This window comes from Lynx canadensis, chromosome B1, assembly GCF_007474595.2.
Source record: "Lynx canadensis isolate LIC74 chromosome B1, mLynCan4.pri.v2, whole genome shotgun sequence".
Lineage (NCBI taxonomy): Eukaryota > Metazoa > Chordata > Mammalia > Carnivora > Felidae > Lynx > Lynx canadensis.
In genome coordinates this window covers 58,534,015-58,548,314 of record NC_044306.2, presented here as the reverse complement: position 1 = coordinate 58,548,314, position 14,300 = coordinate 58,534,015, and the positions used below count along the sequence as shown (strand labels likewise).

The window sequence follows — 14,300 nt, the reverse complement described above, 5'->3', positions numbered from 1 at the left end:
TCCTGCTCTTTGATAATGTAGGTCTTTTGAGGGGAATATATATGGAATCATGTATTTCAGAATTTTAGAAGGTTCCCAGGAACATAAGATTCTACTGTTCTTGTCTCTATTATATGGTTATATGTTCCTTGAAGGCAGGAACCTTCTCCTTTCCTCCTTTCTGCCCAACGTACTATTGGGGGAAGTCATGCATGTTAACTTATTACATTAGTTAGTGAAACCCGAGGTTATCTGAATGTAAATAAGGTGAAGAAAGACATACTCTTTTTTTAAATTCATTTTAACATTTTTATTTATGTATTTATTTATTTAAAAATTTTTTTTAAATCTTTATTTATTTTTGAGAGAGAGACAGAATGTGAGCAGGGGAGGAGCACAGAGAGAGAGGGAGACACAGAACCAGAAGCAGGCTCCAGGCTCTGAGCTGTCAGCACAGAGCCCAATGCAGGGTCAAACCCACAAACCGTGAGATCATGACCTGAGCCAAAGTCAGACGCTCAACCAACTGAGCCACCCAGGCGCCCCTGTTTATTTGTTTTTTAAAGTTTATTTATTTATTTATTTTTTGAGAGAGAGAAAGAGCAGGGGAGGGGCAGAGAGAGAGGGAGAGGGAATCCCAAGCAGGCTCTACGCTGTCAGTGCAGAGCCCCATATGGGGTTCGAATTCTAACTGTGAGATCATGACCTGAGCCAAAACCGAGAGTCGGATGCTTAACCGACTGAACCCCCCAGGGTTCTCAGGAAATCAATATTTAAATATATTATTCCCCCCATGATTTAGAATTGTCTAGACATTGTACTTTATGTCTAGTGTATGGAAATGTCTTGATGATGAATTCACTTAATACCTACCTGTATTATCTTGTCTTCTTGCAGTTAATTGAATGAACAAATTTAGTCAACCTTAGTCATGAAGTTCCAGGACACAGTGTAATCAAATAATATTGTACTTCTAATTCCTGCTAAACATGAGTTTTTGTAATGATATTAGAATCAAAAGTTTACTGTAATCCCTCTGCAAAGTTTAAAAAATCGTCATGAGGTAAGCCTGCCACCTGCTGGTCAAGGTTCATCACTTCATTTTACATTGCAAATAAATTTGACATGTTTCATTACAGCATGGGAATGTAATACAATTTGAAGCAATTCTGCATACACACTTTTGAGATTTCCTAGGTTGTCACAAATTATTGAAGCTTGACATTCTAACAGTTGTCATCCCCCCAAGGCTTTCATGTTTATTCTTCCCTCTTTTTAAAAAAATTTTGATGTTTATTTTTGAGAGAGAGAGAGTGCAAGTGGGGGAAAGGTAGGGAGGGAGACACAGAATCCCAAGCAGGCTCCAGGCTCTGGGCTGTTAGCGCAGAGCCCGATGCGGGACTCCAACTTATGAACCGTGAGATCATGACCGAGCTGAAGTCAGGTGCTTAACCGACTGAGCCACCCCAGGAGTCCCTATTCTTCCCTCCTGATAACCATTGATAACAGATCTACAGCTGTGTATTCCTGAGTCTTTGATATAATGTAAGTTCGATTCTGGCTTCTTTCTCTTGAGCAATTATATACCAAGAATCTATCTGTAGCTAGGAGGTCCCTAAATGCTGCTAAACCTCCTACAGAATTGGACTCCTGTGCCTCTTCTTTTTCTGATCACTGTGGCACAAACATACTGGTAATGCTTCTGTGTCCCCTTTTGGGACCCCACCGGTGCTTTCCCTCATTCATCGGGGCAGCCCTGAGCCCAGCCTTAGGTCATTCATCATTCAGTCCATTCAAAACCTCAGTTTTCTCATTTGTAAAATAAGGCTAATAATTCTGCTTCCAGTTGTTTTGAACATTAATTTAGGTAATGCACGAAAAGCAGTTAGCTTCATTATTATTCATTAACCTTATAAGATTTTACTGTATGTCTATTATCAATGGTTAGAAGATTCTTCGAGATGTAACATCATTATTTTTCACCTTAGTATATTGTCAAATCCACTTTTTAAAATCCTTGTTTTCTTTCCTTTTGTACTTTGAAGATCCCCTTCACTGGCAGATGGACTTTGCAACCCCAGGGACTAGAAATTGAGCCCATCACTATTAACATGACAGAAATCATCTGGAGGCTGGAGAGAAACACCCCCATGGGTCCTCCAAACATTTGAAGATTCTCCAGCTTTCCTCGTATGTTAATTAGTCTGCCCTCATTAAACCTAACTTTGTACTTGCTAGAAAGAGGGGATAATCATTATGACTATTTCTGTAAAAGAGAGTAAGTGAGGTAATTAGTTCAATAAATGTTAATTAAGTGCTAACCATATGCACTACTGGGAAGGTGCTGGATACAGAACATCAGGAAGAGAGCCCCCATTCAGAAGCAGTTCACAAAAATCTCTCAACTGTTTAAATCCCAATAACAAGTTAACACTCCTTATAAAATGTCACATTTAGATCTCTCAAGGTTTCCTTTTTACCTTTTTAGGTCCTACAAGCTTCAAGTGCCTGAAGTTTCTCATGTTTGCCTTCTCTCCTCGGTGGGATTGACAGGTATATCTGCTAGATGGGTCTCTGGCTATCCTGAATAAATGGTGTTCACGGTGTAAATTAAGCACTTGACAATCACATTCATCTTCTTGAAGTTTTATTTTATTTTTGAGAGAGAGAGAGAGAGCATGCGCGCGTGCTAGTGAGAATATGCGAGAGAGAGAGAGAGAGAGAGAGAGAGAGAGAGAGAGAAAGAGAAACAGAGAATCCCAAGTAGGGGCCACACCACCCAGTGCAGGGCTCAAACTCACAAACCATGAGATCGTGACCTGAGCCAAAATCAAGAGTCGGGTGCTTAACTGACTGAGCCACCCAGGTACCCCACGTTCATCTTTTTAAATGCAATGTTTATTTAGCAAATTCCTGCTTTATGGGAAGTGTTCCATAAACATTTATTTTAATAATTGAAAAGAATTTTGAAGTTATCAGGGTGCTATTTAATTTGAAAATGCTCAGTAATTGAAGTTTGGGAACAGCAGACAGTAGGTGCATCATTTGGTGTTCTTGGGATAAAGAGAAGGTGGCACAGTGTCTGGGACGTGAGACTGACACCCAGGAACTTGTATCTGTCTACACTTTCTGTTTCTTAGACTGGAGCCCCTTGGAACTCAGAGTCAGCCTCTGGCCATGGCAGATAGGTAATTGAAGCATTTAGAGAGAGCTGTTGATAATAATTTTATTTTTACTAATTATAGAAGAAGTGCATATTCATTTGAGCTAATCAGTAAAAATCCTCACCTGTAATAACATGACCCAGAGATATTGCTTGTTGGCATTTTTTTTTTTTTTAAATTTTTTTTTTTTCAACGTTTATTTATTTTTGGGACAGAGAGAGACAGAGCATGAACGGGGGAGGGGCAAAGAGAGAGGGAGACACAGAATCGGAAGCAGGCTCCAGGCTCTGGGCCATCATCAGCCCAGAGCCCGACGCGGGGCTCGAACTCACGGACCGCGAGATCGTGACCTGGCTGAAGTCGGACGCTTAACCGACTGCGCCACCCAGGCGCCCCGCTTGTTGGCATTTTCATGTAAGTCACTGGGCTTTTTACAATGAACACAGCTGTGTGCAATTCTTTTCCTCTCATTCTCTCTAAAACCCCCTCCAATCAGGCTTAAAAATCCCCCTCTACTCCACAGAACTGCTTTTGTCCAGGTTACCAAAAACATCCACTTTATGTGACCTGGTGGGTCAGTTCTCAGCTGTCAGCAGCTCTTGGCATGGTTGGCCATTCTCTCCTCCTTGTGGCTGTTTCTCCTCTGGCTTCTGGGGTGCCAGGCTGGTCTGGATGTTTCTGCCTCATTGGTTCCTCCTTAGCAGACTTAGCCTCTTCTTTCCTGTGGCCTGTCCAGGTTGGTTTGCTTTAGGCTTAGTTCTTGAACTTTTCTCTCTCTGTGTTTGATGATTGTTCAAGCTCAAGGTTTGAATGCCGTCATTAGCTGCTGACCCCCAAATCTCATCTCCGGCCCCAACCTCCCACCTTAGACTCCAGACTGACATTCCCAACTGCCCACTGCACATCTCCATTTGCATGTTTCATCAGTGAAGGAAACAGAAGACTATGCACGCTGACTACGAATGGAAGTTTAAACAATGGTTAGAAGGCCATTGGTTGGAAGAAAGGACAGTCAAAAATTGTCACGTGTGTTTTAGCCTACAGCAAGCACATGTCTGGAAGCCATGGCACATTTTGGGATCCTTGCACCGAATCTTTCAGGCTATAGTCAGTAAAGTCCTGAAGCTACTGTGAATAACAAGCACCCACGAACTATCCCCATGTGGGCATTTTTCAGAATGCTCAACCAGATGCCACTTGGAACCTCACTGCAGCTGCAACCACTTCCAGAGAACAAGTGCCTCAAAGTTCAGGCCTCTCACTGGCTGACTGATGGAGAAGGGGATTCTGGGCAATGTAGTCCTGGACTCTTCTCAGCAGCTAATTTAGCAGAGGGTGCCAGTTATGATAATTTGAAAACAGTATACCACAGATGTCTGGTAGATGTCTCAAAAATAATACATCCAAAGCTCAATTCCAATTCTTTCTTTTCAAACTAGCTTCATCCTCTGCCTTCATTTTTGTTATTGTCAACTCCATCCCCCAGGTGCTTAGACCCCAAACTTTGATTTTTGATTCCTCTCTTCACACCTCACGTTCAGTCCATTAGGAAATCCTGTTGGCTCTATCCTTAGAAATCTGGGCACTGAACATCTCTTAGCCACCCATTCTGCCCTTTCCTGGGTGTGGGCCACCATCCTTTCTTGTCTGGATTACTGTGCTGGACTCTAAACATCCTCCCTGCTTCTCCCATACTCCCCAGTTCAGCAGCCAGAGCCGTCCTCTCAAACGGGAATCATCTCTCTGGTCACAATTTTGCAATACCCCCCCACCCCTGCCCCTTATGGAGTGAAAACTGAAGTGCTTACAATGGTAACAAGGGACTATCACTACCTGGGCCTCCTCTCCTAATGCACTCCCTCTTGTTTGCTTTGCTGCAGCCACACTGATCTCCACCCTGTTCCTTGAGCAGAAGAAAACAAAACATGCTTTGGGGGCTTGCTGTTCTGTCAGATACATGCTTGGCTAACTCCCTCTCTTGAGTCTTCATTCACCTTTGCAAAGGATTAGGCTAACCTCCCGTTTAAAACTGCAGTATGTCTCTGTCCAGCACTCCCAGATACTCGCCTACCAACCCCATGCCCCCCGCCCCCCGCCACATGGCCCTTTTTACCTTCTAATATACTGTAAGATGTTATTAATTATGTTTATTACCTATGGCCAATCTGCCATGCTAGAATATAAGCTCCACAATAACGAGGATCTTTATTCACTGGAATCTCAAACCTTTAGAATGGTGGCTGGAAATATGGGCATTCAATAAATATTAGTTGAATATATGGGTATATCCTTTTGTCAACCAAACCAATGGGATCCTGTTGTGTAAACTGTTTTATAAAACTCTTTTGCATACTATTTCTTGAAGATTTTTCCGTGTCAGTAGACATACAGCTCAAATATTTTTTTCTAACTACATTGTATGCCACTGTCTGACAATTTTCATTAGTTTAATGTTTAATTAATTTACAGATTAATGGCAACATCTTTTTAAAAAAGCTTTATTGAGATGTAATTCACGTACCATAAAATTTATCCATTTAAAGTAGATCCAGGGCCAACACATATTTATTGAGGGCATGCTATCTTCTGGGCACTGTGATCTGCTCTGAGGGTACAGCTGTGAAGAAAATGGGCCTCGTTTCTGCCCTTACAGAAATTATGATCTGAGAAGAGAAGGAGAAAGGCAAACATTAAGAACTGTACATGTGATTACTTAACTATTATGGTAAGAGCTACAAAGGAAAAGAGGATGCCATCTGAGTCACTAGCAGAATGCCCTACTCTCTCTCATCCTGGGGGCCAGGACAGGGTTCCCTCAAAGTGGAATTTAAACTGAGCCCTGGTAGGATGAGTAGGAATTAAGCAAGTGAAGGAAGTACAGCCAATTGGGGGCTCTAGAAGGAAAGTTGTTATCGCTAGACTTCTAGGCTGTTTCATTCTTTCAGTGATATATGCTGTGATGAGGGTCTTTAAAATACTTCCATACAGTAAATTCTTAGAAGTAAAATTGCTAGGTCAAAATATATGCAGATCCACCCTCCCTTTCTCCCTCCCTCCCTTCCTTGCTTCCTTCTTTCCTCCCTTCCTTCTTTCCTTCCTTCCTTCCTTCCTTCCTTCCTTCCTTCCTTCCTTCCTTCCTTCCTTCTTTCTCTGCTTTCTTGAATTTTTGCATGTACGATGTTGCTGGAAGGGCAGTAGTTTAGGTGTCTAGGAAATTCCAGGTCCCCATTATTTTGTTGCTTCCTTCCAGGATGGGGTTGAGAAGGGGGTCAAGGAGCCTTGGAAAAGAAGACCCTGTGGCAAGTCTTTGTGAGTTGAGGTTGGCAGAGAGTAGCAATGCCACAGCATGGAGGGCATCAAAAAATCCAAACTTGCAAAGCAGTTTCCAATATTTCTGAAGCGTATTAAAAAACGTTTTTATTTTCTCTTTATTTAGTTTCTTCTTTACATGTAAAATTATTAAGAGTGGGGTTCCTGGGTGGCTCAGTTGGTTAAGCGTTGGACTCTTAGTTTTGGCCCAGGTCGTGATCTCACAGTTCATGAGATTAAACCCTGCATCAGGCTCTGCATGACAGTGCAGAGCCTGCTTGGGATTCTCTCTCTCCCCCTCTCTCTCTGCCTCTCCCACTTATGTGTGCACGTGCTCTCTTTCCCAAAATAAATAAACTTTAAAAAGTTATTAAGAGCTCCTGGAGCTCTAATTTTGATTGCTTTTTCAGTGACTCTAATGAGTACATGATTGTAGTATGTGGATAATCTCGCTATTTAAATACTAAGTGCTACTGAAATTATGACTATATTTCAGGTTAGTACTTAACATTTCAATTTCAGTTATAAATGACAAATAAAAGAAGACACAAAACAGTTTGCAGAAAGTACATGAAATAAAATGGGAATAAAAAAAATCTGACAGCAGCAATAGGAAAGAAAAGCAAATTAGCCGAGTCAAGCTAATAAGAGTAATAAATAAGTTAACATATTTAAATCATGTGAAAGTAGGAATCCTGTAATACTTATTCCAACCTTAAATTCATTACATGGCTTCTTTATATTCAATTTCTACTGAAAAATTGTTTTGCTTCTCTCTTTCCTCAGGTGCTAGCAGGAATTTCCCTTTACTTTTTATTCATTTTACTCACTCATGTTCAATGGTATGCCATCAGGGAGTCCTTTCTTGATTGTCCTAATTAAAAGAGAAGGTCTTGTCTCCACTCTATGACATGGTTTCCCTGCTTCTACCCTTGCTCCATTCCAATCCATTGTCCATGCTGGGGTCAGAGTGATTTTGAAATCCAAGAACAGCTAATGCTGTTCTCCTGGTTAAAACCCTCCAGTGGCTCCCCATTTCCATCAGAAGAGTTCACACTCTTGTGTGGCCTGCAAGGCCCTACCTAGTCTGCTCCCCTAAGCCTCCCATCTCTTTGACTTTTTATCTTTTTACCCCTCCCTTCTTGTTATGGGCTGAACTGTGTCCCCCTAAAATCCGTATGTTGAGGTCCTAAACCCCAGGCCCTCAGCATGTGACTGTATTTGGAGATAGAGATAATTACATTAAAATGAGATCCTCCAATTTGGCCGGTGTGACTGATGTCCGTATAGGAAGAAGAAATTAGGACTTAGCTGTGTACACAGGGAAGACCAGGTGAAGACATGGGGAGAAGATGGCTATCTGTAAGCCTAGGAGTGAAGCCTCAGAAGAAACCACCCCCGCTAACACCTGAGCTCTGACTTCTAGCCTCTAGAACTGTGAGACAAGAAATTTCTCTTAAGCCACCCAGTCTGTAGTACTTTGTTATGGCAGCCAAGCAGTCTAACACACCTTTGTTTATTCTTTTTATTTAATGTTTATTTATTTATTTTGAGAGAAAGAGAATATGTGCACACAAGTTGGGGAGGAGCAGAGAGAGAGGGAGAGAGAATCTCAAGCAAGCTTTGCGCTGTTAGCACGGAGCCCAGCATGGAGCTCCATCCCATGAACCATGAGATCATGACCTGAGCCAAGAATACGAGTCAGAGTCAGATCCTTAACTGACTGAGCCATCCAGGCGCCCCACCTTTGTTTACTCTTTATCCTCTTTGAAGTCTTTGTAGTACCTCAGACAAACCAAGTGCGGTCCCTTTTCAGGGCCTTTGCCTCTGAAAATTCCCTCTGCATGGAGTGCTGCTCACCTGCATGGCCTCCTCCCTCACTGCAGTCTGCTTTCTGCTCCAATGTCACCTGTTCTAGGGGCTTCACTGAGTCTTGTATTAAAAATAGCACCCTGTTCCATCATTATTTATCCTCTTACCCTGTAAGCACTTACACTATGTAAAATACTTTATTAATACATTTCTTTGTCACCTATCTTCCCTCATGAACCCTTGCCCTGACTGTAAGGTCTGTTTTGTTTACTGCTGCTGTATGTTAAGTGCCTGGGATAGTAGGCACTCAGTAAATATTTGCTCAGTGAGTAAACAGAATGAATACATGAAATTTTTAATCCTTGAAGCATAAAAGTAGGGTCACTGTAAAGTCGTGCTAATCAAACATACCATCTTACAAATAACATTGTTTTTTTTTTCCTTATTTAAATTTATTTATTTATTTTTAATTTACATTGAAGTTAGCACAGAGTACAATAATAATTTCAGGAATAGATTCCAGTGATTCATCCCCTATGTATAATACCCAGTGCTCACCCCAACAAGTATTTTCCTTAATGCCCCGTAACCATTTAGCCTGTCCCCCCACCGACAGCCCCTCCAGCAACCCTCAGTTTGTTCTCTGTATTTAACAGTCTCTTATGTTTTGTTTCTCTCCGTTTTTATATTCTTTTTGCTTCCCTTCCCTTATGTTCATCTGTTTTTTATGTTAAATTCCACATTAGTGAAGTCATATATTTGTCTTTCTCTGACTTTTGCTTAGCATAATACTCTCTAGTTCCATCCATATTATTGCAAATGGCAAGATTTCATTCTTTTTGATTGCCAAGTAATACTCTGTTGTATATATATACCACATCTTCTTTATCCATTCATCTGTTGGTGGACATTTGAGCACTTTCCATACTTTGGCTATTGTCATTGGCACTGGTATAAACATTGGGGTGCATGTGCCCCTTTGAAACAGCACACCTGTATCCTTTGGATAAATCCCTAGTGGTGCAATTGCTGGGTCGTAGGGTGGTTCTATTTTTGACTTTTTGAGGAACCTCCATACTGTTTTCCAGAGTGGCTGTACCAGTTTGCATTCCCACCAGCAGTGCAAAAGAGATCCTCTTTCTTTGCATCCTTGGCAACATCTGTTGTTGCCTGAGTTGTTGATTTTAGCCATTCTGACTGGTGTGAGGTGGTATCTCATTGTGGTTTTGATTTGTATTTCTCTGATGATGAGTGATGTTGAGCATTTTTTCATGTGTCTATTAGCCATCTGGATGTCTTCTTTGGAAAAGTGTCTATTCATGTCTTTTGCCCATAAAATGACATTCTTGTAGTTACCATTGGGTTCTGGAGAAAGGTGTTGTGGATTTTTACTTAAGGTAACTTAAAACCTTAATAAATACACATCACCAGTTAAAATTTCATTTGTTTTATTTTTATTAAGACTTTAGGTTCTCCAAAAATTTTAATTAAACCTACTTTTGATAAGTTAATAATTTCTACCCACGAGAGATTTAATTAGCATTTGAAAAGGAATTTAAAGCTATACCATGCTGTACAAACATTATATGAAAAGCATTAAAGACTTTCTTATATGGGGGGAGAGGAAATTGCTAAAGTTGACAAACATTCAAACTTAAAAGGAAACCATGCCAAGTGACAACCTCCCTTTTAGACCAACCTGCAATATCCATATTGATTACCACCAAGACCAAATGTTGCAGCTACTTCTGTTCATCGTGGACCATATGTAGTGACACCATGGTTTCCACACAGAAACTACAATGGATTAATACTGGGAAATTAAACCTATGTAATATTTGACCAGATCCAAATTGATTATGGTTGTATGGATATGACTTTCAATTTGATTTTTCATTACATGGTAGTTGCCCACTTGCTGTCCCTAGATCTATTTTTTCACTATTGCCTCTAGGAACCTCTACTTATCCAACTGAAATAAAAAAACAAAAACAAAAACAAAACTGTGACTAATTTGCTTGAGGTTTTAAAAAATAACTTATTTTTTTTATTTTTATTTGAAAACTTTTTATTTTTTTTATTTTTTGAGAGAGAGCGAGTGAGCATGAGTGGGGGAGGGGCAGAAAGTGAGACACAGAATCCGAAGCAGGCTCCAGGCTCTGAGCTGTCAGCACAGAGCCCAATGTGGGGCTTGAACTCATGGACCATGAGATCATGACCTGAGCCAAAATCAGATGCTTAACCAATTGAGTCACCCAGGTGCCCCGAAAAATTAATTAATTAATTATTTTATTATAAAAGTAAAGAGCCATGTTAAAGAGTATTTTGAAAATAAAAAATTACCCAATTTTTGCTTTTTTGGTGGATGTCTTATTTTTTTACATAGTTGTAATTAGAGTATATGTATGCTTTCATACCCTGGTTTTTCATTCCATATTATATATAATCATTTTAACATAGTGCTTCATAAAATGAATGATACTGCTTCATAGTGGTGTTTTAGTGGTTGCCTAAAACTTAAGTGGATGAACCATAATTGACATAACCCATTTTCTTACTGCGAGAACTTCAGTCCCAAAACCTCAACCCCTACCCCCAATGTTTTGCTGTTTTAAATTACAATTACTGTCTTCATGTTTTTTTACTTTCTTCCATATTTTGGGTAATTCTTTACTATGAATGTCCATAAGTGGAGTTCCCAGTGGGTGGTAAAGGGTTAACTCAGCAGATCTGGGTCACTCCAATGAGGGCTGTGTTTGTGACTGGCCCTTGGCTGGCTCGTGGGGACTGAGCTCTTGGAATATTCTCATTAATGAGTGTTTTTCATGTCTGGGGTCTCGAGCCATGCTATAACTGCTTTTCTAGATCGTTTTTACTACGTGCTTTACGGTGGACACCTGAGATCCCCCTGTGGCTGTGGAGCTTCAGTAACTGAGGTCCACCATTGCAGGCACTGTGTGTGACTGACCCCTGATAAAACCACTGACAACCAGGCTCTCAGGTGAGCTTCCCCTGTTGATGACACTTTGCCCTTGCTGTCATACATCATCGCCCAAGGAATTAAGCATATCCTGTGTGACTCTGCTAAGAGGGGACTCTTGGAAGCTTGTGCCTGGTTTCCTCCAGATTGTGTTTGTCCCACGTGCCTTTTCCCTTTGAGATTTTACTCTATCCTTTTTGCTGCAATAAATGGCAGCTGTGGCTACACTAGCTTCTGGTCTTCTGAGTCCTTTTAGGGAACCATCAAGCCTGAGGGTGGTCTTGGAGACCCGGACACAGCTGGCCTGGTTGGCATTCGGTGGCAGATAACAGAAACTACTCTAGCTAACTTAAGCGAAGTGTTTATTATCATATATTCTGTGGTTTCCAAAATTGTTTGGAATGTGTGTAAAAGTAAATGGGGTTTCCAGAGACAGTTTCTAGCCCTGGGATTTCATTTCTTCTGCCAGGATCAGAAAACCCCACACCAAGAAGCTGCTTGCTGTAAAATCACATTGCCTTAGCAAATGGATGCCTTGCCTCTTGACTTGCTCCCCTCTAAACTCAGTTCCGAATCCAGGCGTCTGAATGATGGAACTTCACTCATACCTGGACCTGTAGCTGCAGGGCATCTGGAAATGTGGTATTTCATTTCCACCACGCCCAAAGACACGAGAAGGAAATTAGAATTCTGTCCAGTGGGCCAGTCCACACTATCTAATATCTTGTGTTAAAGGATATAAACGTTTTAGCGTTTCTTGATATACACTGCCAAACAGCTTTCCCAAGAGGCTGGAAAAATTGACAGTGGCTCCAGAAAGTTCTCTAGTGCTTTACTCTGAGGGGAAGGTAATCTCCCTGGATGAAAATAAACACTGAGTAATAAGGGACAGCCTAATCATTTCCTGTGCTCTCCTTCCCTACTTTTCTCCCACTCTGTTTTTCTTGGAAGAAACAGATTCCTATAGATTGTGGTTAGAGGTAATCCCTTCCTTGAAAGCTGGGAATTATAAATCAATATGTAAATCAACTATTCTTTGTTGGTGACTTAAAAACGAATGCAAGCCAGAAATTATATAGTGCTGGCTAAGAAATTTTCATTATTTTTTAAACTACTGAATAAGCAGAAGGCTTATTTTACTTTTACTTTTATAAATTGAATTCATACTTTCCTCTTTCTTCTTACAGTAGTGGAATTGTTAGGTTCATCTCAGGCCTCCTCCAGGCCCTGTGTCTTTCCAGACTTTCCTAAATGACTACCACTGTTGTCTTAAAAACAGAGATGGGCTTAGGGGTGCCTGGGTGGCTCAGTCAGTTAAGCATCCAACTCTTGATGTAGGCTCAGGTCATGATCTCATGGTTTGTGGGATGGAGCCCTGTACTGGGCTCTGCCCTATTACTTGGGATATCCCCTATTTGGAATTCTGTATCCCTCTCTCTCTGCCCTTCTCCTGCTCATGCTCTTTCTCTCAAAATAAATAAATATTAAATAAAGACAGGCTTGGAGTCAGCTAATAAGAGCTTTGAGATGAGATTTTTGCTCAAGAACTTTAGCTGTTGGAAGATGTAACATCTCATCCAGATGCCAAAAAAATATTTAATAACTATGGTGGACATATTTATACAGACATACCTCATTTTACTATGCTTTGCTCTATTGTGCTTTACAGATAATGCATTTTTTAACAGATTGAAGGCTGTGGCAATTGTGTGTCAAGAAGCCTATTGACACCATGTTTCCAACAGCATTTGCTCACTTAGTGCCTCTGTGTCATGTGTTGGTGATTCTTGCAATATTTTAAACTTTTCATTATTATTATATTTGTTAATATCTGTGATTAGTGATTACTACGTGCTGAAAGCTCAGATGGTAGTTTGCATTTTTTTTTAGCAAGAAGGTATTTTTAATTTTTATTATTTATTTTTGAGAGAGAGAGAGAGAGAGAGAATGGATAACAGGGAGGGGCAGAGGGGAAGAAGGGGAGAGAGAGGGAGAGGGAGAGGGAGAGAGAGAGAGAGAGAGAGAGAATGAATCCTGAGCAGACTCCATGCTGAGTGTAGAGCCGGATGTGGGACTCTATCCCACTACCCTTGGATCATGATCTGAGCTAAAATCAAGAGTTGGATGCTCAACCGACTTAGCCACCCAGGCACCCCTATAAAGTATTTTTCAATTAAGGTATGTACATTATTTTTTAGACATAATGCTATAGCACACTTAATAGATTACAGTATACTGTAAACATTTATATGCACTGGGAAACCAAACAATTAATTTGACCCGCTTTATCACAGTATTTGCTTTATTTGTGGTGGTCTGGAACCAAACCCACAATATCTCTGAGGTATGCCTGTATACACAAAGGATGTCATAAATAACAATGATTTCCTAATTCCTTAAAGGAACTTACAACTTAACAATTGCTAGATCTTGGAACATTGCGGTAATTTGTTAAACAGCAATAGAAAGCAAATACAGGGTATTTATGATACACTGTCATAAGGAGATCCTATTATTTTACATATAACATGCACATGCATAGAAAAACATCTCAAAGGATGGATGATAAATGTTTACAGCGGTTTTCACTGGGGGGTAAGACAGCAAGTGGCTTTTACTTTATCACTTATATTTACTATATTGTTTGAAAAATTTCTAACAAGCATATATTATATCAATAGCCATATGGGAAAAATAAAGGTCTGAAAAGGTGAGAAAGAAAATCATTAAAAAGTATATCCTAAGTACCTCAAAGGGGTGTAGATTTAAATTACAAAACTGATAAGACTGTATTTTTGTACATTGTGCAGTATTATGAAAATACACTGTAGCATATTTTTCTAAGCCCCTGATCTCTCTTCCTTATTTAGAATTAATAGGTCTGATGCCTTTAGGTGTGCTTAGTTTCAGAATTTTATTTTAAAGGGATATCTGTGGCACAACATAATGTCTCTAGTCCTCTTACTGAAAATCATTTACAATGGACAGATCCTAACAATTTTTGCAACAAGCTTTCATTAAATTTTCCTAAAAATAGAAAGAGTTCACATTATATA

General features: G+C 40.3%; 1 long non-coding RNA gene across 1 annotated transcript in view; it reads left to right on the top strand.

The window, feature by feature from the left end:
- LOC115512085 overlaps positions 1 to 14,300 on the top strand; it is a 32,054-nt gene that overhangs the window by 15,274 nt on the left and 2,480 nt on the right. Inside the window, exon 2 of the long non-coding RNA XR_003968276.1 lies at positions 2,468 to 2,532. This is a non-coding gene — a long non-coding RNA (uncharacterized LOC115512085). The remainder of the gene's footprint in view (positions 1 to 2,467; positions 2,533 to 14,300) is intronic.